Genomic DNA, 22,417 nt, shown 5'->3' on the forward strand with positions numbered 1-22,417 from the left:
AAATGCTAACAGATCGCTTATGATAAAAGATGTTTTTTAATTTCTCAAACAATGGTTGCAGAATGGTCACTTGTGCCCTCCCCTTCTATTTGAGTCATAAAAATTCTGTTCCACTGCTGGAATTTATAAACCATTATCTAATAATGCTTTAACTTCATAAACATGAAATTAAACCTGTAAACTATTTTCTATCTATAAACTCCTTATAATACCACTGATAGTACCTTCATGGCCCTATCATAGCTTAAGATATTCTTTGTTAAATTTGTAAATATTAATAAGGAACTGAAATTCAGAAGTTGCTAAAATGTTTTATGTGCTTAATGTTTTTAATTCTATTAATTACACAATTTCTGTTTTTACTTAAAGAAATTTAAAAGAAGTTACTTTTTTGCAAGCTGTATTAATCAAACCCTTACCAGGATACTAGGTGATTTATTATACTGGAAAGAAACATGACTGCATGAAACAGAGTTAGTGCCACTACTTAATTCAAATCTAAATTCAATTATTATCTCTGCTTTTCCCAATCTTCCAATTGCCTACCTTTACTTTATAGTAAAAACACCTTAAAACATTACCATCATTAATTTACTGAACATGATTAGTCCAATTCAGGATCCCAGGGCCATAGTAGCATACATTCTCTCGCACACACACGCACACACACGCACACACAGTCAAAGCAGGGCCGGTTCAGAGTCAGCAATCAACCTAAAATATATGGCTTTGAGATAGGAGCTAGAAACCCATACAGGCATGAGTAGAATGTGTAAACTCCACACATATAGTAATTGGGCCACAATTTGAACTTGGTTCCCAACAGATGAAAGGCAGGGCCATTAACCCATGTGTTGTAAAGCTAAGAAACAAACTTCCCCATTGTTCTAAATATTTTAAATCAGATAGCTACTTTATGAACTTTTTGGGGTTTTTTAATACAGGTGCTACATGTAAGCGAAAAAAAACTGTTTGAACATAATTGTTAAATGGATGGGGTTTCAAAAACGCACGTTACAATTAAGGGATGTCCCAAAAAAAAAAAAAAGTAAACCAAAAACAAGTCAAAATAAAAAGTAACTAAAACCAGCTTTGTTTCAATTAAAGCTATAAGTGCAACATTACAAATGCAAATCTCAAATTATGGTATTATTTAGGCAATAATATAATTAATCACGCCAAATTAATTATATGAAAACAATCTCATAAAATATAATGCGCTTTAAACATATTTTTGCAAGAGAAAGATAGCAACGGCTTATGCTGTATACTTTGTATGCAAGCCAAAACTAATAAAAATTGGTCTCGTAAGCATCTGAAGAATGAAAAGGAGGGACTGTGTTAAAAATTAATAATCAAGTAAGGTTATAAAGTAGTTATTTTAATTACTGTAGAAACAAAATATTTTTATAAGGGGAAGAAAAATAAATGTAAGAAGAGACTCTTGTCAAACACAAGCAAGATACGTATATTGCACCTGTTTAATATTTCATATTTAACATGCAAACATTCAGTGTCATGAGCAAAGAAATATGATCAGAGCTAAAAACTTCAGACAATAGAAAGCAAGTTGAAATTCTAACAATCCTAGCTCATATTAGTATCAGCTTTTTAAGTACAAAAGCATACATTCCCATTTAACTGAAACCAATAATCATAAGATATGCCAACCCAGAATATTTCTGATTTCTACCAAAGTAAAAACTAAACCTTGGAAGTAGATTGAACGCCATTGGCACCTTATTTAAAAAAAAAAAAAAAGTGAAATATATTTGATATCTAAATCTGAAACTTGTAGAACGTTAGCTAGAGCAAAATGTTATTAGCTATTGATATGTTTGTTAGATACTCATGTTTGTCTGCATTAAATTAATCATCATGAAAAACCAAACAAATTCATTGATTGTATTGTTTTCTTGGTGCTGCCCTGTGGAAGGATATAATAAAAGTGTGTTGATATTTTGTCTACAGGAAAGATTGTTTTGTTTTGCTTGTCTGTTTCCTCTGCAGTTTATGGATTTACATCATCATGTTCATTTGAAGCTGTGCCATTTTCTATACTAAAGCCTTATTTTGTAAAATCCTGCATAGTAAAACCATCATCAAAATATAAGAGAGGGTGGGAAAAATATCTCAATAATACAATACTTCTGCAATAAAACTAGTACATTTAAATGTCTAAAGAAAGGTAATTATGGCATTTAGTTTACTAGGCAGTCTGTGAGTGCCATGTGCTAACAGAGTGAATTACACACAGTTGACATTCGGACCTTAAACTGCTCATCTCCACTATCTGAATATAGGTCTTGTCCTTTCCCTGACCTCTACCCTATTAAGATGCCTGCTATTGCATGTGTTGTCCTTTCCCTTGCACACAAGTAGCAAACTATCATCCAGTCAACCCTACAGTGTCTATTGAGGCTTCCAAAGGTGTTTACTTACTAGGTTCACAAGAAACAAGAGCTTAAAAGAGACATACATGTACACTGGCAAATTCTGCCATGTAGTCGACTTTTCTGTTCAACAGAATGGTCTTTTGAACAGATAAGGAAGTAAACAAATTACTCGTATATAAAGTGAATTCAAAATGTGTTCTTAACATTAAGAAGCACTGCAATCACAATATGTATGTATGATGACGATATGTGGACATATTGTATGTATAAATAACCTTCTTCACAAGGTGGGAAAATAGACATACACTGCAAGAAAGTAGACGAACAGCAGGTGTTTCAAATATTTACACTGCTACTACTTAAGACAGATACAGATTTTTATAACATTTAAAGAAAGAGGGAAAAAAATTGTAATCTAGAACACAAGCAGTTATACCTAAATAATTTGTTACAGATTGTGTCTGCCCCAGAGCCAGTGTTGTCTTGATAGGGCTCATTAGCCATTTTATGTCCAAACACTGGTTTGTGATGGCCTTTTTCTCCACTATCCAACCGGCCAAGTTGTGACATAATATTGACCATTCATTTCTTTCAATAATTTACTGGATTCTTTAAAGCAACGAATGACATACTTGTTGCATTTTGCTTGCTATATATTTTCCCAAAAAAATTTACATTTTTCCCCAGACTGAAAGTAGACCAAGTAATAAGTCAACAATAACCTCACTCTTTCACAAAACATCAACGACTAATTCAAATGTACACAAAGAAGTGAGAAACTGAAATGTCATATTTGGGAACTCTAAAAATTTCCATAGTACTTGAATATAGCATAAGACAAACTCTTATTATGAAACAAGAAACTAGTTTTTCTGGAACAGTGAGAAACAGTAATATGCTTTATCTTATAAAGATCTGTCTGCTATCAGTTTTAAACACAAGTCAGTAAACCTAACTTTGAATCTGATTTGAATTTGTTATCACCAATGAAAACATAACACAAAAACAATAAGGGGTGACTGTAAATAAACACATTTAAACCTAAATGTGTTGTTTTAATGTAGATGTCACAATAATGGCTCAGCTTATAAACACCATATACACAAAACCTACATAAAGTTTGTATTTACTTTTTCGAACAGAATACATTCTAGTCTATAACTACATTTATTATTATGATTGGGAGGAAAACAAAAAGCGTGATAGAAATCAGGAATATGTACTTTCGTATAAGAAAAAATATATACACACATATATACATATACATATACATATATATATATATATATATATATATATATATACACACATACAGACATATACATACATATACATATATATATACACATATATACATACATATACAATATTGACACATTCTTAGGATTGACACAGATTTTTAGGAAGTCACTGAGCACTGGAGAGATTCCGAAGGACTTGAAAATGGCAAATATCATCCCATTATATAAAAAGGGTGACAGGGCAGATCCAAGCAACTATAGGCCACTAAGCTTAACATGCATCAATGGAAAATTAATGGAAGGAATTATTAAGAATAAGATTGAGCAACACATGGCAAGGGCAGGAGTTTTTCTGCACAGTCAGCATGGGTTCAGAAGAGGGAGGTCGTGTTTTACTAACATGTTGGAATTCTATGAGGTTGCAACAAAAGCATACGATCAGAGTGGAGCTTATGATATTATTTATCTGGACTTTCAGAAAGCATTTGATAAGGTGCCACATGAGAGGTTGGGCATCAAGTTAAAAGAAGTGGGAGTTCAGGGTGATGTTTTTAGATGGGTGCAGAATTGGCTCAGACACAGGAAGCAGAGGGTGATGATGCGAGGAACCTTATCAGAACTGGCCGATGTTAAGAGTGGTGTTCCACAGGGGTCAGTGCTAGGGCCACTGCTATTTTTAATATATATATAAATGATTTAGATAGGAATATAAGTAACAAGCTGGTTAAGTCTGCAGATGATACCAAGATAGGTGGATTAGCAGATAATTTGTAATCCGTTATATCATTACAGAAGGACTTGGATAGCATACAGACTTAGGCAGATTTGTGGCAGATGAAATTTTATGTCAGTAAATGTAAATTATTACACATAGGAAGTAAAAATATTAGGTTTGAATACACAATGGGCGGTCGAAAAATCGAGAGTACACCTTATGAGAAGGATTTAGGAGTCATAGTGGACTCTAAGCTATCAACTTCCCAACAGTGTTCAGAAGCCATTAAGAAGGCTAACTGAATGTTAGGTTATATAGCACGATCGGTGGAGTACAAGTCCAAAGAGGTTATGCTCAACCTTTATAATGTACTGGTGAGGCTTCATCTTGAGTCCTGTGTGCAATTTTGGTCCCCAGGCTACAAAAATGACATAGCAGCACTAGAAAAGGTCCAGAGAAGAGCGACTAGGCTGATTCCAGGACTACAGGGGTTGAATTATGAGGAAAGAATAAAAGAGCTGAGCCTTAACAGTTTAAGCAAAAGAAGATTAAGAGGTGACATGATTGAAGTGTTTGAAATTATGAAGGGAATTAGTACAGTGGATCGAGACTTGTATTTTAAAATGAGTTCATGAAGAACACGGGGACACAGTTGGAAACTTGTTAAGGGTAAATTTTGCACAAACATTAGGAAGTTTTTCTTTACACAAAGAACGATAGACACTTGGAATAAGCTACCAAGTAGTGAGGTAGACAGTAAGAAATTAGGGACTTTCAAAACTCGACTTGATGTTTTCTTGGAGGAAATAAGTGGATAGGACTGGCGAGCTTTGTTGGGCTGAATGGCCTGTTCTCGTCTAGAGTGTTCTAATGTTCGAATGTTCTAATATATAAACACACAAACACTGGTGCCTCATACTTCGCAAATACATATCATTGAAGGTAAAAATAACAATTAAATGCCCAAAATACTAAATTAAAACATGAAAACAATAAATAAAATATGTAAATACTGTATAATAAAGTTAAATATATGGAGGCATTAATAGATACAGTGGCTTGGTACTCTTCCTTTCGGTACTTTGTCCTTTTATGTATGTGTTACTGTTCATCAAAATGACAGTCTGCTGAGCAAATAATGTCTACAGCTGGCACAATCTCCTAAAAATAGAACTATGCAGCAAACAAACTATTGCAGCCGAATTTCTCTGCTTCCATGACATCCTGGTGGACATAGCCAGGCTCCTCATGATTTAACATTCCCACAGATACGAGACAGAGGTGGTGCAGGGACAGGAGGCAGAAGCATGTCTGGCTTGCTCATGCGGCTGTGTAGCCACCTCTTCCTAGTATTTTTCTCACCAACGCAAGATTCCTCACAAATAAGATGAACAAATTGAAGTTACAGGTCTGCAGCAAATAAAGTTGTTGAGGACAGTTGCAATCTACTAATCACAGAGACCTGGCTTCATGCACTCATTCCAGATACAGCTATTGAGTTATGCCTGTATGTCAACAACAGCTGGTGTACTAACACTAAGACTGTACACAATAGATGACATCTACGCTTGCTGCATGTGTGTCTCCTGTTGCTGCATTTATTTCACTGCGTGCACAGTTTGAACTTAGAAGCATCGTTCGAACTCTGGATCATATTTCTCTTGAATTTAGCATTCAAACTTTTGAATGATCTAAGTATGAGCCACCACTGTGTGTGTATGTATATGTATAGACAGACAGACAGATAAAATTCAAAACAATATTCATTTAACTATCGGTAATCTAAGGAATAAAGTTCAATTTAATAAAATATGGCATGATAATATACCACACAGACAATGTGAAATTTAGTTCTATTATGGAAAGCTGATGAAAAGATATGGAAAGTTCTTTATAGCATTAAAAAATTGTAGAAAAAAATCAGAAAACGCAACAAAATATATTTTAGTCATGCTGAATAACAAAATCATTGACAAAAGAATAGGGGGCACAAAGAAACACATGGTCGAAGAAATTTAATACTTAATTCTTACATCCTGAACAAAACAAGCAGAGTGAAGCTTAATTAAATGAAAAAGATATTAAAATAAATGTAGGGGGCAAATCCAACAATTCCTATTCCTAAGTAATTACTGGAATCTAGAACAACTTGCCATCAAATTCTTGTGAAGACTGAACTTAAAAATAGCCTTAAGTAACATGAAGAAAAATCCATAGCGAATAAAAATATATTGTCTATTAAAATGGTTATTACCTACGAATCTGTAAATACATTTTCATTTAGGATGTTGGTTCTTGATGTAATTAAAATACCTTTTTTTCCTCAAAAATATAACATTAAATAATATCTATTTAAACCACTACATGTTTAACCTTTTATAACAGTTGTAACTATGATATTTATACCTTGAGTTAACCAAGTACTAAAATCACAAATTTTAACTAACTGTAAGAGCTGCTGACTTTCCAGATATCTGTATAAAACAGGTGATAAAAAGCGGTCTGATACATAACAATAAGGAACACCTCCTTAGAGGAATTTAGATAAATGACTCATCTGATAAAATATTCAATCTTAACTTGCTTGAAGTAGTCTTTAGAATAACAACTTGCAGTAAGTTGCATAAAAAAAGAATATAATAATTGCTAACAACAGCATGGAGCGAAATTTGTGCCCCCGTTCAGCTAGGGAAAAACAAAAAGTGTGTACATCAGAACCCTGATTTAACACTCCCATATTCAGCATTCTTCTGCATTTAACATTATTCTGGAGGATATTATTAACATAAATAAGGGCTTGTATGAATATGAACGAGTCAAAACTACATTCAAACTGCAGCTAGAAAATCATATCTGATTTTTTTTTTTTTCTGTTCAAATTCGTTTTGCAACTGTTTTAAGTAAGTAGAGAATTCTATCCTGAAAGTACTATGCATTCACAAAATGAATAAAAACAACTATGTCAGATGGATAGAGGCTGGGTGCTGTGCTACTTCACATCTTCTCAGTGCAGGTAGACTGCAAATTTATCAGTTTGTGATCACAATGAAGAGAAATAGTAAATGAAAGATCATAGCTGTTGGTTGTGGCACAGTTAGCACTGCCAGATCTGTACATAGAAGCAATTGGCCCAATAGCCAAAGCAAGAGACACGATTGGTGCAAGTGCGATATTGAGGGTTTGGAAGTAAATTTATTCTGAAAATGTTCAATTCTAATTCATTTCTAGGTAATCACAATTCACTAAACACATCAGTTCTTTGTCACGAGTGAAAAAATTGCCTATTTTTTGGTTTCAAAATCAAACACAAGATTGTACACTCCATACTGCGAGAGGCTCTGGTGGTTTAAAGAAAGATGCAGCTGCTATCAACAACACAGCTACAAAAAATCACAACAATAATTCAACAAATTAAATACAACAAATCAGGACACTTCCAACTGGATCATAAATTTTAATCACACAAATCATTGCAGTGACGCTATAAACAGTCTAACTATCACAAACCCAGACCTGTACTAATGGGATCCAGTTAAATCATTGACAGCTTCCTTCTTATAAGAATCTTTCTCCCACTGATCCCTAGAAAAAAGAGCTTAATGGGGGTTGTACAATAGTTCAAATCCACTGCCTCACTGATTAGTTTGTTTCCTGCCTTGCACCCTGTGTTGGCTAGAATTAGCTCCAGCAGACCCCCGTGACCCTGTAGTTAGGATATAACGGGTTGGATAATGGATGGATGTTTGCCTCACTGATTAAGTCAACAAACTATTCAAATGAAGTTTTTTTGGAGACCAAATTAATCTCATAATGTGCACATCCACTTTGTTGCAATTCTGGGAAAAACTGTTGTGGCATTAACACAATGATGAAACACTGAGACAACAGTGTTGTTATTTACTTTTTTCTGCATTTCACTATTTCTGTCTGGGTCTGGAGCTACCAGTTGCCTAGAATGAGAAGAGTTGAACAGGGTGGACAAGGAGAAAAAGCCTCTTCTGTTGACATACAGTAATTAGCTTTGTTGATGGCCAGTTCCCTCTTACACAGATGATGTAGAAGAACATAAGGAGAACATTAAAAATAAAAAAGAGCTCTGGCTACCAGCTGCCAGCTATATTCTGTGTAACAGATGTAGAATATATGGTTGGTCTTAACCATATAGTCCATAAAGATTATATGTGTTGTCATGACAGTTATTGCTCGAGCACATAAATATACACGTATATAAAAGAAAAAACACAAAAATAATAAATACAGTCAATTATCAACTACATGCTGCTGTGATCTTCAATGTACAAACATTTAAATACACACAAAAATAATTGAGTGAATTAACAACTAACTAGGGTAAGGGATTATTGAAATCCCAAAAATCAGTGTTAATTTAAAACCACAATATTTTCTTAAAACTGAATATAGTTACATTTCATATATGCAACTGTATTTGTAAAACATAATATACTATAAATTGCCAGTTGCAAAAGATGGGCATATACAAATCTACCTTGACTTTTTTGAAGGAGTAACAGCACGTGAACAATCATCCCTACTAGTAGATTATCCATGTTTAAAGGATCAAATCAAAACAAAAAACTGCGGTCATTTTTTAATTATGCTGTGTATTAGCCTACAAACTGTTTAGGTTCTGTAACAATGAGGGGATGATTTTATTGACAGGACACGACAAAACAAGCATGCATGAACTGGGATGGGTTCTGTCAGTTTAACATGTTTTTCTTTTTATTTCTGGTACAATACCTCAAAGCGAAAATGCCAGAGGGAAAGGAAACACACAAGTCTGTGGAGCACAATAAAATGTACTTGTACAGGTGTGGTGCTTTGTTGTAAAATGCCCAAGAAACAATTTGGTATTCAAAAACATTCATTGCACACTGCTCATTACTTTTTAACATACTGTAGTTGATCTGCCCTCAGAAAATGGAGAACTGATTGTAAATCTCTAACATTAAATACACTAGCTTTACCACAATGAGATCGGCCTTCTTCAAAGTACAAACACAAAAATGTTCTGCATATGTCCATCTCCCATAGGCATTAAAGTCTTTTCAGGTTTTTAGGAAATTAAAATAGCTTTCTCCAAACTGAAACAAACAGAATTTAAACCCTGGGATATCCAACTGAACAAACTAAGATAAATAACTGAAGAAAAAGAAGCACTTCTAGACCTTGGGCAGTCTATAATTTCTTACACCATATGACAGTCAATAATTATAAAACTGACAAGTGATTAAGCCGTATTTTTTCGTTCCCATTATTGTCACACAATTATTATTGACCAGTAATGGCGTACTGCATGATAACGTGCAGTGAATACACTTGACTTGAGCATTCATACTCTTTCTATGTCTCTGTTTAGCATTCATTTGCTCAGAGGTTGATGTGCTTGCTGTTTCCTGAGCAGCTCTTCTTTTCTCCACCCTAGCAGCCCGCTGCTTCTCTTCTTTCATCGGCATCTTTTCGAGTTAAAATTGATTAAGTTAGTTTTTGTGTTGCAATTACTTCGTTTTCTTTAATTTTTCACTTAAGCTGGCACTTAAATCTTCAATCAGCCTTAAGAATGATTAGCGAAGTCGATGAGAACGATGCACGTACGCATGCGCCGCACAGCCGCCCTGCTGCGCGTTACAAAGTGTTGATTCTACAATAAAATAAAATAAAAATAAAAGCAGTAATAAAAATCATCACCCCAAAAGTAGATAGAAGACATCACATAGTATGTGTACCAAATTTCAAGTCAATAGGTGAAACTGTTTGCGAGCTACAGGAGATTTAAAATCCTGGACAGACAAACGAACAGCCACGGTAGTGTATTACATAAGAAGATTCCTTTCTTTCATTTTGTAATAAAATACTGGAAGCCAGTTATCAAACAGGTGCAAATGAACTAACAGTTAATATGGTATAATTTGTGTGTAGCATGTATATTAGGGATGAATGTGAATTACCAATATGTTGACTGACAGAATTCACCTTGAAATTTAAAATGGACTATACTTAATGTCTTTTAAAGCATGTTATATTTTTGCTCCTCGTCCACTTTTTTTAAGACACATTTACGGGAATGAAATCCATGTGGATTTGTCCTATCAAGCACTGTATGTTCTTATGAAATACTATAGTACACAAAAAAATTTAGGTTGTTTTCAGATAAAAAAAAAATTTCTAACAAAGGACAATGGAAACAGTGAATCAAATTAAATGGTATCTGATTGAAAACTTGCTTGCAATGAAAGTCTGCAGCAACAATGCCCATCCCAAATGAAGATCAGTTACCTTTGAATAAATGCACGTTCTGTGCATTAACAACAAAACAGCCAAACCATGTAACAAAGGATTCAAAATGTCACTGACATGTTAACTCAAGATGCAGTTGCCTCTTCAAAAAGACAACCTAAAACATCTTTTATTGTCTGTACTTACAAACTGAGTAATTGTTTTCTCTCCTTTGGGTACACCAATCAGGCATAGCATCACATGAACCATAGTCCATTCAATCACTGATTCCCTTCTTATTTTATGTGGTTAATCCCATCTTTTCTCATACAGAATCAAAAGATACAGAAACTGCAGAAAAACTCTGATTTTAGCACAGATATAACAAAACACATACAATAGTCTAAAAATAAAAGGTTAAGAATAGCAAAAATGACGTATTATGCAGGCAGAATGACAAAATCAAAATGTACTAAATATCTCTAAAATTAAGAGGTGCTAGGAGACTTCTAAGCGTTGCATAATTTAAAAATGGTACAGCCAATCCTGCTTATAGAGAGCACAGTGGCTGAAGGATTTTCATTTAATCACTTTCTTAATGTTTACTGAAGTAATAAGTAAGTATTAAGTAATATTAAGTAATATCTGTTTTTTCTATTTTTTGAATTATATTTTGGACAACCTCAAAAGGAGATAGCTTGTGGTTAGCCTTGGAAAGTATGAAATGAGGCTAGCCAAATCTGCTACTTCTAGCATGCAGCTGAATTCCCATGATCCCCAAATGACCCAATATGAATGCGTCAACTAAGGCTGTCTGCACTTTGAGTGTTTACTGTTTATTTTTTTTTAGTTTGTAGCTTTATTTTAGAATGGAAAAAGTAACAGAGGTTTAGAAGGGTGTAGACCAGTTTTTCCTTAACGTTTTTTTCTTGCAACCCAATCTTCCCCTCATTATTCTCTTTGAGGCCCATTCCATGATAATCGCCAAATTTTGCCCTTGGAGAATCACTACCATGTGTCAAATCAGGGAGAAGGGGTTCAGGGGTTGGGGAGGGTGTCAGAAAACCACTGCCAATTGACATGGGTGGGGATGGATACCCCTTGCAAAATCCCTGCCAATTGACACAGTGGAACAATGTTAACTGCTTAAACAAACTGTGGCAACCCACCGCAATGCACTTCACAAACCACACGCAACCGACTCCCATTAAATACAACAGTGACTTAACAACCCAACACCATCAACCCGTGACCTAAATCCAAATTACAGCATCAAATCAACAGTTACATTAATACAGTTACAAACTATTTTATTTTTTTTAGTAAATGACAGATGATACACTTAGAACAGAGGGTGAACATTGATGCAGGGCTGATATTCAGAGGAAGATTAAATGAATTGTGCATTTTATTTAAAAATACCTACATATTTTAATTAGCAGGAAATACGAGTTCAGAAATAAAATACATGATTTGAACACAATTTGTGAGTGTGATGATGTGACCATTCAGCAGTTAAACTCTTTCAGATCAAGGTCACAGAGAACCATTGCTTATCCAAGTCCAAGACAGCAGTCAACCCTGGATGGGGTGTCATTTCATTACAGGGCACACACACACATGCAGTCACATACATTGACTTATACAGGATCAGTTTAGAGCCAGCAATTAACCTAACTTGCTTCTCCTTGGGAATTGAAAGAAGAACCAGATCACCTGCATGAAAAAATAGGCAAATAGAAGGAAAATGAGCAAACTCCATAGAGGCAGTATTAGCTACTGTTTTAGCAAAACAAAAAATGAGACAAGTCTTAAACTAAGTGGTTAGTCTACCATAGTGGTAAAATAAGCTGCTCTATATGTACTTTAGTACAAACAACAACAACAACATTTATTTATATAGTACATTTTCATACAAAAAATGTAGCTCAAAGTGCTTTACAAAATGAAGAATAGAAAAATAGAAGACACAATAAAAATAAAATTCAATCAAATGAATCATTTTTTCCAAATAAAAGAATATTTGAAAATATACTTAATTATTTGAAATATGGAATCTGAAGAACTGGAAAAAAATCTAAAATAATTCCAACAAGAAGACAAACAAGGTAATAATATTAAAAATGAAATATTTAAGCTAAAAAGGCCTAATAGTTAAAAATATTTTTGATCATAAAGAACTAATTAACATAACTTGATGTTAGCAGTCCAGCCTGAAACAAGATCAAATAATTAGTTTTGTGAGTGCTTTTAGTGTTATGATGAATCCACTCCGACCCATTTTTACATGTATTTTTAAAAGATCCATCTTAAGAGACAGATGTTATTTATAGACATCCTGAATACAGCTAACGGGCACATTCGGCATAAAGTGGCTTAATAATATAAATGATACCAATTGAAATCATATTGCAGGAAATGGGCAACTCATATCTTTTGATGATAAGACTGTGGTAGAAACCAGCATTTTATAATATTGCAACCACAGAACATTATATAATTATAAGTCAGTAATACTTAACTGTTGCACTGACGACTTTTGTACAGCTTTGTGCTTTGTTGCGAATGGGAAATGACTGCACAATGAGCATTTTCCTTTTTATTTCTGTTACTTATTTATGCCATAATCACATTTAAATATTAGTTATAAAAACAGTGATGAGCATGGCTGAAAACACATACATAAATCCATTAGTTCATTTTAAGATTTTGATTTTAAGCACTATGAGCATGGGATAGGTGCAATATAAATAAAATTTAATATATATTCATCTGCAATTTTTCACTTTTTCAAAAGCAACCTATTAGATGCAGTGGCTTGCAGAGACAGACGCAGATGCACAAGTGCAAGCACACATGTTGTTATTTTTCCCCCTTTTCCCATTCCCCACAAGCACAACACAATCACCAAGCACAGCACCATACAACTCTCTTTTCTTCTTTGCTTCTCTCTTTCCTCCTCCTCCTCTCCTCCGGACAATTTTTGTCTACTCCCACCCAACTCTGGCTCCTGAAGTAGTGGCTGCTGGCTCTTTTTATATGGCACCCAAAAGTGCTCCAGGTGCTTGTTAACCCACTTCCGGGTTTGGCGGAAGTGCTGCCCATAAGGGCTAAGCAGGAGCTGCAGCACCCCCTGGTGGCGCACACAGATCCCAACAGGACTGTATCAAACTCCAGCTCCCATGGAGCCCTGCGGGAGTCTGAGGCACTGCTGCAACCCACAGGGGCTGCCACCTAGCGCTCCGGAGGAGGTAATGCTCTGGATACACTAGTCCCAGCCGGGCAAGGGCCCAAGCCATAAGCCACAATGTCTTGAGCAGTAGATTATCACATAAGTATATATTAATAATCCATCAAAAATTCTGTGCAACACACAAATTAATTCACTTCAGACATAGGAGGCAAAGAGAAGACCTTTACACCACGCAGCACTGCACAGGCAGCATTCAGGATAACTTGCATGTTGGTCTTCTAGGAAACTCCTTTGTTAGTGACACAAGGGCGGTGAAATGGTTATCAGGCTGTCCACATACAGAAGACTAACAGTAAGTGAGGATGTGGAAAATGTCAGAACCACTTTAGATAAGACGTGCTTAATTTCACACATATTCATACTTTTTAACATTAAAACCAGGACTTTGCTGAGCTGTACAGTCTGCACGATTGCAGTATAAATTGTGTTTTTTCAAAAATGCTAACTGTCCAGCAGCAGCAGCTCTCCAAAAGTGGACAGTGGTGTGTTGATATGCGGCAAGCTATTTCAGTTTGCAACTGTGCCAAATGCATTGGATTACAAAATACAGCTTGACTGATGATGGAATGTGATTTATTTCCAGATTAATTAAAATGTTTAAAAATGACTTTATAAAGCCGACCTATGTTAATATAGAATGTTATTGCTGATAAGTTTTGACAGCCCATGATAAGTAGTTTTTTTCAGATCCATGATATTACAGTTAAAGATCTACAAGTTGCAATGAAAAAAAATTTCTGGCAAAAAGTGAGAATGCAACTCTGCCCAAAATATAACTAATAAGTACAATTAAGAGACTAGACTATTGTATTGAGAAAGCCTATGTGTTGAAACATTATTTTACTTTAAGCACACTCGCGAGTAATAATAGTGTCAGCTGACAGTTGCATTATGCAGAAAATGTATCTGTCCTGTCCAAAAAACATCATAGCTTTAACTTTTGATGGAACTTTAGGTAGAGCTGGGTGAAATGGACAAAAATATTATCACAATATTTTTTTCTGTATTGATCGATTTCAATAATTATTAAATAGTTTCATATTCCTCTTTCATATTTCCTCTTTCTTTTGAAATTGCGGCACATTAAGTAACTAAACAATATAGTAATATACCAGAAAAGGCGATATCCCTCCCATCGTGATTACGGTGGTACAAGAATCACATGAGAAAAAATATACTTTAGCTTACATTTACTGACGGTTAACGCGGTTACAGACGGGAGGCATATGACAGACTTTATCCAGGTGGGAATCTGGATCAACACAGTCAGCCATTTTTCGTCCCCACGCTGGGAGGTTTTTCGGACCTTTGCCGACTCGTGCCCCAAAGGGTCTGGCTGTTGTCCAAGCCTTTTATACTGTTGTTCTTCAACTTGCTGGTCCTCTCTGTATCCAAACAAGGGCAGGAAAGGGCTGAACTCCTCCTCCACAAAATATAGAAATATCATAGTACTTACATGCCGGTTCTCATTCTCCCAACAAGGAAAGAAGACTTTGTACTTACAGAGGACAGAAATACTCTTCTGTGTTTAAGCTGACTATACAATCTTCCAGTTGTCTTTGGCTATCTAATCCAATGCTTGGTTGGCAATTCTAACTGCTGAGCCTCTGTGTGCCAAACTTAGCATGCACATGTGAATAAATCCATACCAGTGAGCATACAGACAGTGACATTAATATTACAGAAAAATGTAGTATAACAGTGGGTGATGGGCAAATTTGCAAAAAGCATCATGATTGGCTGTTGTTTCGTCAAGACTACATGCTGCATAACAGACCACAGGCATTGTCTGTCGCAACATACTGTCTTTTAAAACTTAATATGGGGAAAACCAAGTTTTATAAATTTTTGTAACATACATTTATCATCAATACCAAGTTTTTTCCCCCAATCAAAAATCAAAATCATTTTATCGCAAAAATTTCTCAAGCTAACCAGTTTAACAACACTAAAATAACTGATGTTGATAAGCTAAACAAGTGTCATTGGGTTAACTTAAATTAAGGTTGTCTTGTCTGTTGCTATACTTCAGAATCCGTTTCAGGTGTTCATGCATTAAACTAGTGCTCCTGTGGAACACCACACAATATTCAAATAGCCATTAATCTAGATTTTTGGGTAAAGTACTCCTACACAGGGGAGAATTTTTCCTAACACTTGGCAGAAACACCTTCTACTGAAAGTGGTGCAGCTTCCACCATGATTTGCCTACTCAAAAACAGTTCAGAGTCGTAGCATGCTGGCATGCAATGTAGGGGCAGAGACAACTAGTCAATTAAGAAATTATAATTCAACTAAAATTTTTGTTGATTACATGTATTAATCCTGGCTGCCCTAATGCAATATCTAATACATTAATTTGTTTCTGCAATTCTGTATTGAGAGTATCACACCTTACATTTGTGATCCTTACTAGGTTTTTGATGCCAATTGTATGTCCATCAATGTGACAACTAAGACTTGATAAAAGTATTAAATGATGTGAACAACTTCTTTATAGCAAAGAAAGAGGAACACATACAAGTACTGTGGAACATCGGGTCACGACCATAATTTGTTCCAAAACTCTGGTCGCAACCCAACGTAATTTCCCCCATAGGATTGTATGTAAATACAATTAATCCGTTCCGGACCGTACAAGCTGTATGTAAATATATCTTTTTTTAAAAGATTTTTAAGCACAAAAATAGTTCATTATACCATAGAATGCACAGTGTAATAGTAAACTAAATGTAAAAACATTGAATAATATTGAGAAAACCTTGAACAGAGAAAACTAACCTTGCAGGAGTTCACGCATAGCCTTATGAACTGATCGGTGTAAACACTTTTTTTAACGAGTTTTAAGCACAGGGAAAAAAATGAATATTTGAAAAACCTGTAATTTATACAAAAACTAACCAAGAAAGCTAACCTTGTATGAGTCAAGTTCTGGCATGAAGGAAGTGAGGAGGAACTGTGTGGAAAGGAGACTGCAGTTTTGAGGTAAAGTCCCTCTGCGCGATGCACGTCCGACCGAGAACAATGTACTGTACAGGAAGAGAATGTACACGTGCGTACAAACCTAAAGGGAAACTGACTTGTTCGTCGCCCAAGTGTGTGGTCGTGAACAGATGCAAAAGTTTGCCGAACTTTTTGGTTGTAAGCCGATTTGTACGTGTTCAGAGACGTTCGTGATCCGAGGTTCCACTATATGTATTTAAATTACAAATGAAAAAAGCATACATGCAACTTTTAAACTGAACCCATATGTATTAAAAGCAAAGCCACAAAAAAGGCATAAATTGTCTTACTTGAATAATAATCAAAATAGCGTTGTCTACAAACATGGCATGGATGTATGCATGTATACAATTAAAAAAAATAAATAAATAAGAATCAACCACATTCAGTGACAGGGGCTTCAGAAAACTAAGAATACAGATAATTTTCGGCAACATTCAAAGTTTAAAACCTTATCATACCAATTGCTCTTTGGTATCAGTTTTGAAAGTAATGATTCATTACAATATCATTTAAAAAAATGTATTGTAGATACTATTAAATGCAACTGCATTTTACTATGTTATTTTTGAATATGACTCATTGTTGCAAAAAATATTCAATGCACAAAAATGGAATATCTCTCTAAAACCTTCAAAACACAACTAATTCTTCGAATGCCCCTGAAAGTTAGGCAATGCATTCAATTTCCAACTTGCAATAAGTAGGAGGTCAGAACATTGTTGTTTGCTTTGCATTACAAGTTAAATTTTTGACAGTAGTTGAGAAGTGAGGGAATGCATTTGCTTTGGGGGTTAGGTGGGGGTCATGTTATTGTCTAAATGTAGTGCCTCAAAACAACTCCAAATGAGGTATAGATGAAAGGCATGTCATATTTATGAACTGCAGCTACTACAATCTCACCACTACTCAGTCACTAGAGCTGTCATTTTAGGTAATTTGCAGTGCGTGACTAATTAAAAGAGCTGTTTCTAAGTTTTCACACTTGATTGCAAGTAGAACATTTCACAATGTGAGTATCAAAATGTTTGATTCATTTTAGCAGCCAATTATTGTAAAAACACAAGAATAAAAACAGGAGCACCATGTAAAAGCAAACAAACAAGTACTGTTTAGACTTTGCAGTGTGCCCCTTCCAAAAAAATCAAAGCGATTTAATGAATAATTTAACTCCCTTCAAGACGGCATGCTGCAAATCCTTCAGTGTCACTGCCTACAGATTACTGAACACACGCTCAAGATGACTGGGTGGCCTGTCCACTAATTTCAGTGGTGGGAATAACACTGCATTTTGCAAAAAATCTTGATCATGTTAATAAATCATAAGAATCTATTGTGTGCATCCCAAAAGGTAGAACCTGAAAGACCATGTGCATGATGGGTTTAATAAAGAAAAGAAATAATGGAGTTTAAAAAGAACACATACTGAATGCTGTAGAAATGCTTCTAAAGCAACTGCACTGCCAGTACCGCCAGTTATCAATTTCATTAAATTAAAATGAAAGTAAGCAGTAAACCACAATCTAAACTTTGGATTTAGAAGAATATTTTAAAAACCACTGTAAAAAGTCCACTTGTTTTAAACACAAAGTCTGTGTAACTTATTTGATTGCATTGTTGTAAACACAGTATTCTGTGTGTGTGTTTTTGCCATTAGAGCATGTGAATAAATGTCAGATGATCTGCACCTCGGAGTGAAGATGACTGGACTGTTCAAAACATGATCAAATATAAAGATGGCCAATTACTGCACATTTGAGTACCTGGGGCAAGCTGTCAAGGAATTATCTGCAAACAACATAATTTGTGAGGTCCTCACATCTATCAGGCTGTAAGAGGGATGTGAGGAGGATCTAGACCAGCCAACCCATAGCCTGGACCTTGCACAAAGTGACTGCAATCTTTTACTCTTTTGAAAAAGCACTTGAGTGGTAAGAAATGGAATTCTTGGAAAAGCTTGAAATGATATGGTAAAGAAGTAGAATGTCTCTGTTTTGTTTTTGATATGTATTAAGTCTCAGAATAAATGTCTTGCATTACTTCTTAAAGTACTCTCTTATATAAAAACGTCAATGCCATATGTTTCTGCTTGCATGTCAAGTGATCCCCTGCCATACTGCTAAGAGTGTTTACTCCAACCCAGACAGACACTTTCAAACTGGCATAACCCATGCCAGAGCACCAGTGAAAAAAGGCTTTGAACTTCTAAAAGCTGCTTAGTTGGCACGTATTAAACAGAATGATTAAGTTACACCTTTAATAATGTTCATGTCCTTAACAGTGCTAAGATGAAGGGAATCTGCAGAAACAAAGTAAATAAGCAAAAGGCTTCAGTGGCTAAACTCTAAACTAAAAGTTCAACCTCAATGGAACAAGACATCTAGTCAAAAAGGCTACAGTGAAAAAACCACAGGATAATGACTTTAACTCCTCAATTTAATGAGTAAGAAATTCAAATGTACTGAATATGTATGTTCTTACTCATCCCCTGGAAATTAAAGAAATGGAATGACACAAAGTAATGCACAAAGAAATGCAGACTTTGATTAAATGAAAAGAAAATGTCCAGATACCATCTGCTGTATGTCAACAACCCACACAGTGTTGATGAAATGAAGTGGCCATGCTAGTCAGCTCTAGCTATATGACACAGCGTTCAAAATAACCAGTCAAACATACTTAACACAAATGGCACAATGACAGGAACTGCATGAAATACTTGTAACATTAAACCAGTAAATGGACTACTATCATACTAAGTATGGGGTTGGTGTTCAAAAGGCACTTTTTTTTTTTTCTGAAAGATCTAGTCAAGAACGATCTATAAATTATGCAGGATCTGGGTTCAGTTTCCAGCCATGTGGAGTTTTCCCATTTTCTCATATCTGTGTGTGCTAGGTTTTTTTTTTTTTTCCCTTTAGGTTTCCACCAACTTTCCAAACCCTATATCTGTTAACTAGTGTGGATGCCTACCCTGTGATGAATGCCAGACATCAGAAAAAAAAAGACAGATTGATAAAATATCAAAAGTATATCCTAGATTACTTAATGTTTAATTCTGGACATAATAATAAGTTTGCCGGAGTTTTAAACACATTTTCTTTACCTGATCAATCTCCCTTTACACGTTGGATTTTGAGAAACCACAGCATACTAAAGCTAAAAGCTTATTTTACTAGGCCATTTACACAGTGGTCATCTGTCTGACTGAATACCACAAAGCAAGAGGGAAGTCTGTGATGAAGTCACCAGAAAGCATTAGAAAAACTGTCTGCATCCTGCAGGACCAGATGTGACTAATAGTTAACCATTCAGCTGCTAATCTTATTACTGACGTCAATAAAATGCTCCAGGAAGTGAATCCACTTAGAACGTTAATGTGTAACTGTAGTGCAGGGTCAGATTCAGAGAGAGATTTATAGTGCATCAAATCTAAAAGGACGTCACGTGTTTAAAAAGATAAAGGCTCAATGATGAACCCCTGAAACAATCAAGTGTATATTTTAAAATAACAGAAAGGAATTTAAGCAATCATTCCACAATTTAAAGAGCAAGATGAATTATGAAGACATAAAGATAGTTATTTTCCATTAGAAAATTACTTTTTCAGTAGCCTTACAAAGCAAGGTTAGAGTTGCCTCTACAGGCATGTAAAAACTGTGTATACTTTTAGACTGGAAAACTGTTTGCAGATGTTCAGTTAAACCACCTATTCTCTAGGAGAGGATCTAGTATCCCATAAATTGTAAGGGATTGCCAGTGACTAGCAGAACACACTACAATTTGAAATAGAGATTACCAAGCAAAAAATTCAAATATGATTCACGTTTCAGGATAATACTGGCAAAATATTTTGCAGAATACTATACAGCTCATCCTAGTTCAGTCATGTACACTTTCATTTCTATCAAAATCATTTTCATTCATTAAGACAAACTTCCCAACAGAACTCTTTCAGTGTATCCATATCAAACAGCTAGCATCTCAGCTTAATGTTGATTTCCAGGCCCTTGCACTGCCTGCAGACAGTTTACTCCTAAGATTCTGATCAGTTATTAAAATGCTCCATTTTATCCAATTTTAGCTGTGCTTGTTTCTTATGTCCCATTCAGGGAGCATTTCTGTCTCACTCTCACAGCTGCTAAAAGATAGGCCCCAACTCCTTTTCACTTGGACAAGTCCTCCGAGATTGATAGGCTTTTCTGAAAAGTTACAAAATGAGTAAGAAACCCTTAACCTGTATCCAGCCAAAACATACCAGGGATGCCTTTAATCAAGCAAGAGCCAAACAATATACAGTGTTGTCAATACTTTGAAAGGTGATTAGGACATGAAGCATTTTGCACATTTAAGTTAGGAACCAGTTTTGCAGAAGGATGACTGAAACACAGGGCCACGCTGAACAACTTAGAATTTTATTTTCCCAATCTCCTAATAGTTTCAATAAAACAATCCTCCAAGCAAGTTAATACCTAGCATTTTGCATTTTCTAGTATTAAAAGTGCATTTTAAATGGAAAAATAAGGACGCACTGGGTGATTGTTTTTGATTATTCTTAATGCTCCACTCATGGCCTTGCATGAATCAAGTCATATTTCTGTGGTGACCCTTGCTTAGACAGACAAAATTTAAAGTAGTAAAGGGGCAGAAAGATCAAATCTCAAAAAAAAAACCACACAGCCAGTTTCGTCTCCAGCAGTCCTAAGAACATTAGTTTCTCTTTTAAAAGAAAATGATGGAGAATAACTTGGGAGAAACAAAACATGTTCTTCATTCTATAAGGCCTTGCATTTCAAAATGCACACAAAGCATAGTACAAACAAGAATAGATTCATTACTTCAGGCTGAATTTAGAGTGGCTTTCACACCCAAGCGTTTGCATCAACAGCAGTTTATGAAAATCAAAATTTTATATAATAGTAACTATTGGTTGCAGGTAATCTACTTGGAGGTATACTTTTTCCTCAGTCAAACAACAAACAATCCTACCTCACTCACTTCCACTGTCTCCCAATTTAGTGGTGTTCCCTTCCAAAATCCTCACTGTCTAAGATGGAACCTTTACTGCCCTTCACCACACCTTATTTCTTCTACTCTCAGATGGACAGAACTTCAACTCAATGGGTTCCATCTTATCATCTCCCTCCTATTTGATTTATTTCTCTACCTTGGTGAGATATCTCATATGTTCCACCACAATGAGCCCTCTCCTTGACAAGCACAATCCCATACTATTCTATAATCCTGGAAGGCAACAATCGCATTTGCATTCAAATTTTCCATTGCATTCTCCATCTCTTCTTCAGTGCTTCTGATTCGGCTAACCACCATCCATCAATCCAACTAACCAACTCATATGGGGTGGCTGGAGCCTACTCCAGCAAGGATCAGCTGCAGGGCATGGACAATCCTCTGAGAGGGTACCAGCCCATAACAAGGCAAACATACACACACACTCACTCGGACCAATTTAGCAACACCAATTCATTTAATCTGCATGTCATTGGACAGTTGGAAGAACCCATGTTGACATGGGGAGAACTTGCAAACTCCAAGAAGGGAACACCCAATG

The 22,417-nt window shown here is 35.4% G+C and overlaps 1 protein-coding gene across 8 annotated transcripts in view; it reads right to left on the reverse strand.

The window, feature by feature from the left end:
* cdc42bpb (CDC42 binding protein kinase beta (DMPK-like)) overlaps nucleotides 1-22,417 on the reverse strand; it is a 197,624-nt gene that overhangs the window by 173,921 nt on the left and 1,286 nt on the right. The window lies entirely within an intron of this gene.

The sequence above is a fragment of the Polypterus senegalus genome, chromosome 18, assembly GCF_016835505.1.
Source record: "Polypterus senegalus isolate Bchr_013 chromosome 18, ASM1683550v1, whole genome shotgun sequence".
In the NCBI taxonomy this organism is placed as follows: domain Eukaryota; kingdom Metazoa; phylum Chordata; class Cladistia; order Polypteriformes; family Polypteridae; genus Polypterus; species Polypterus senegalus.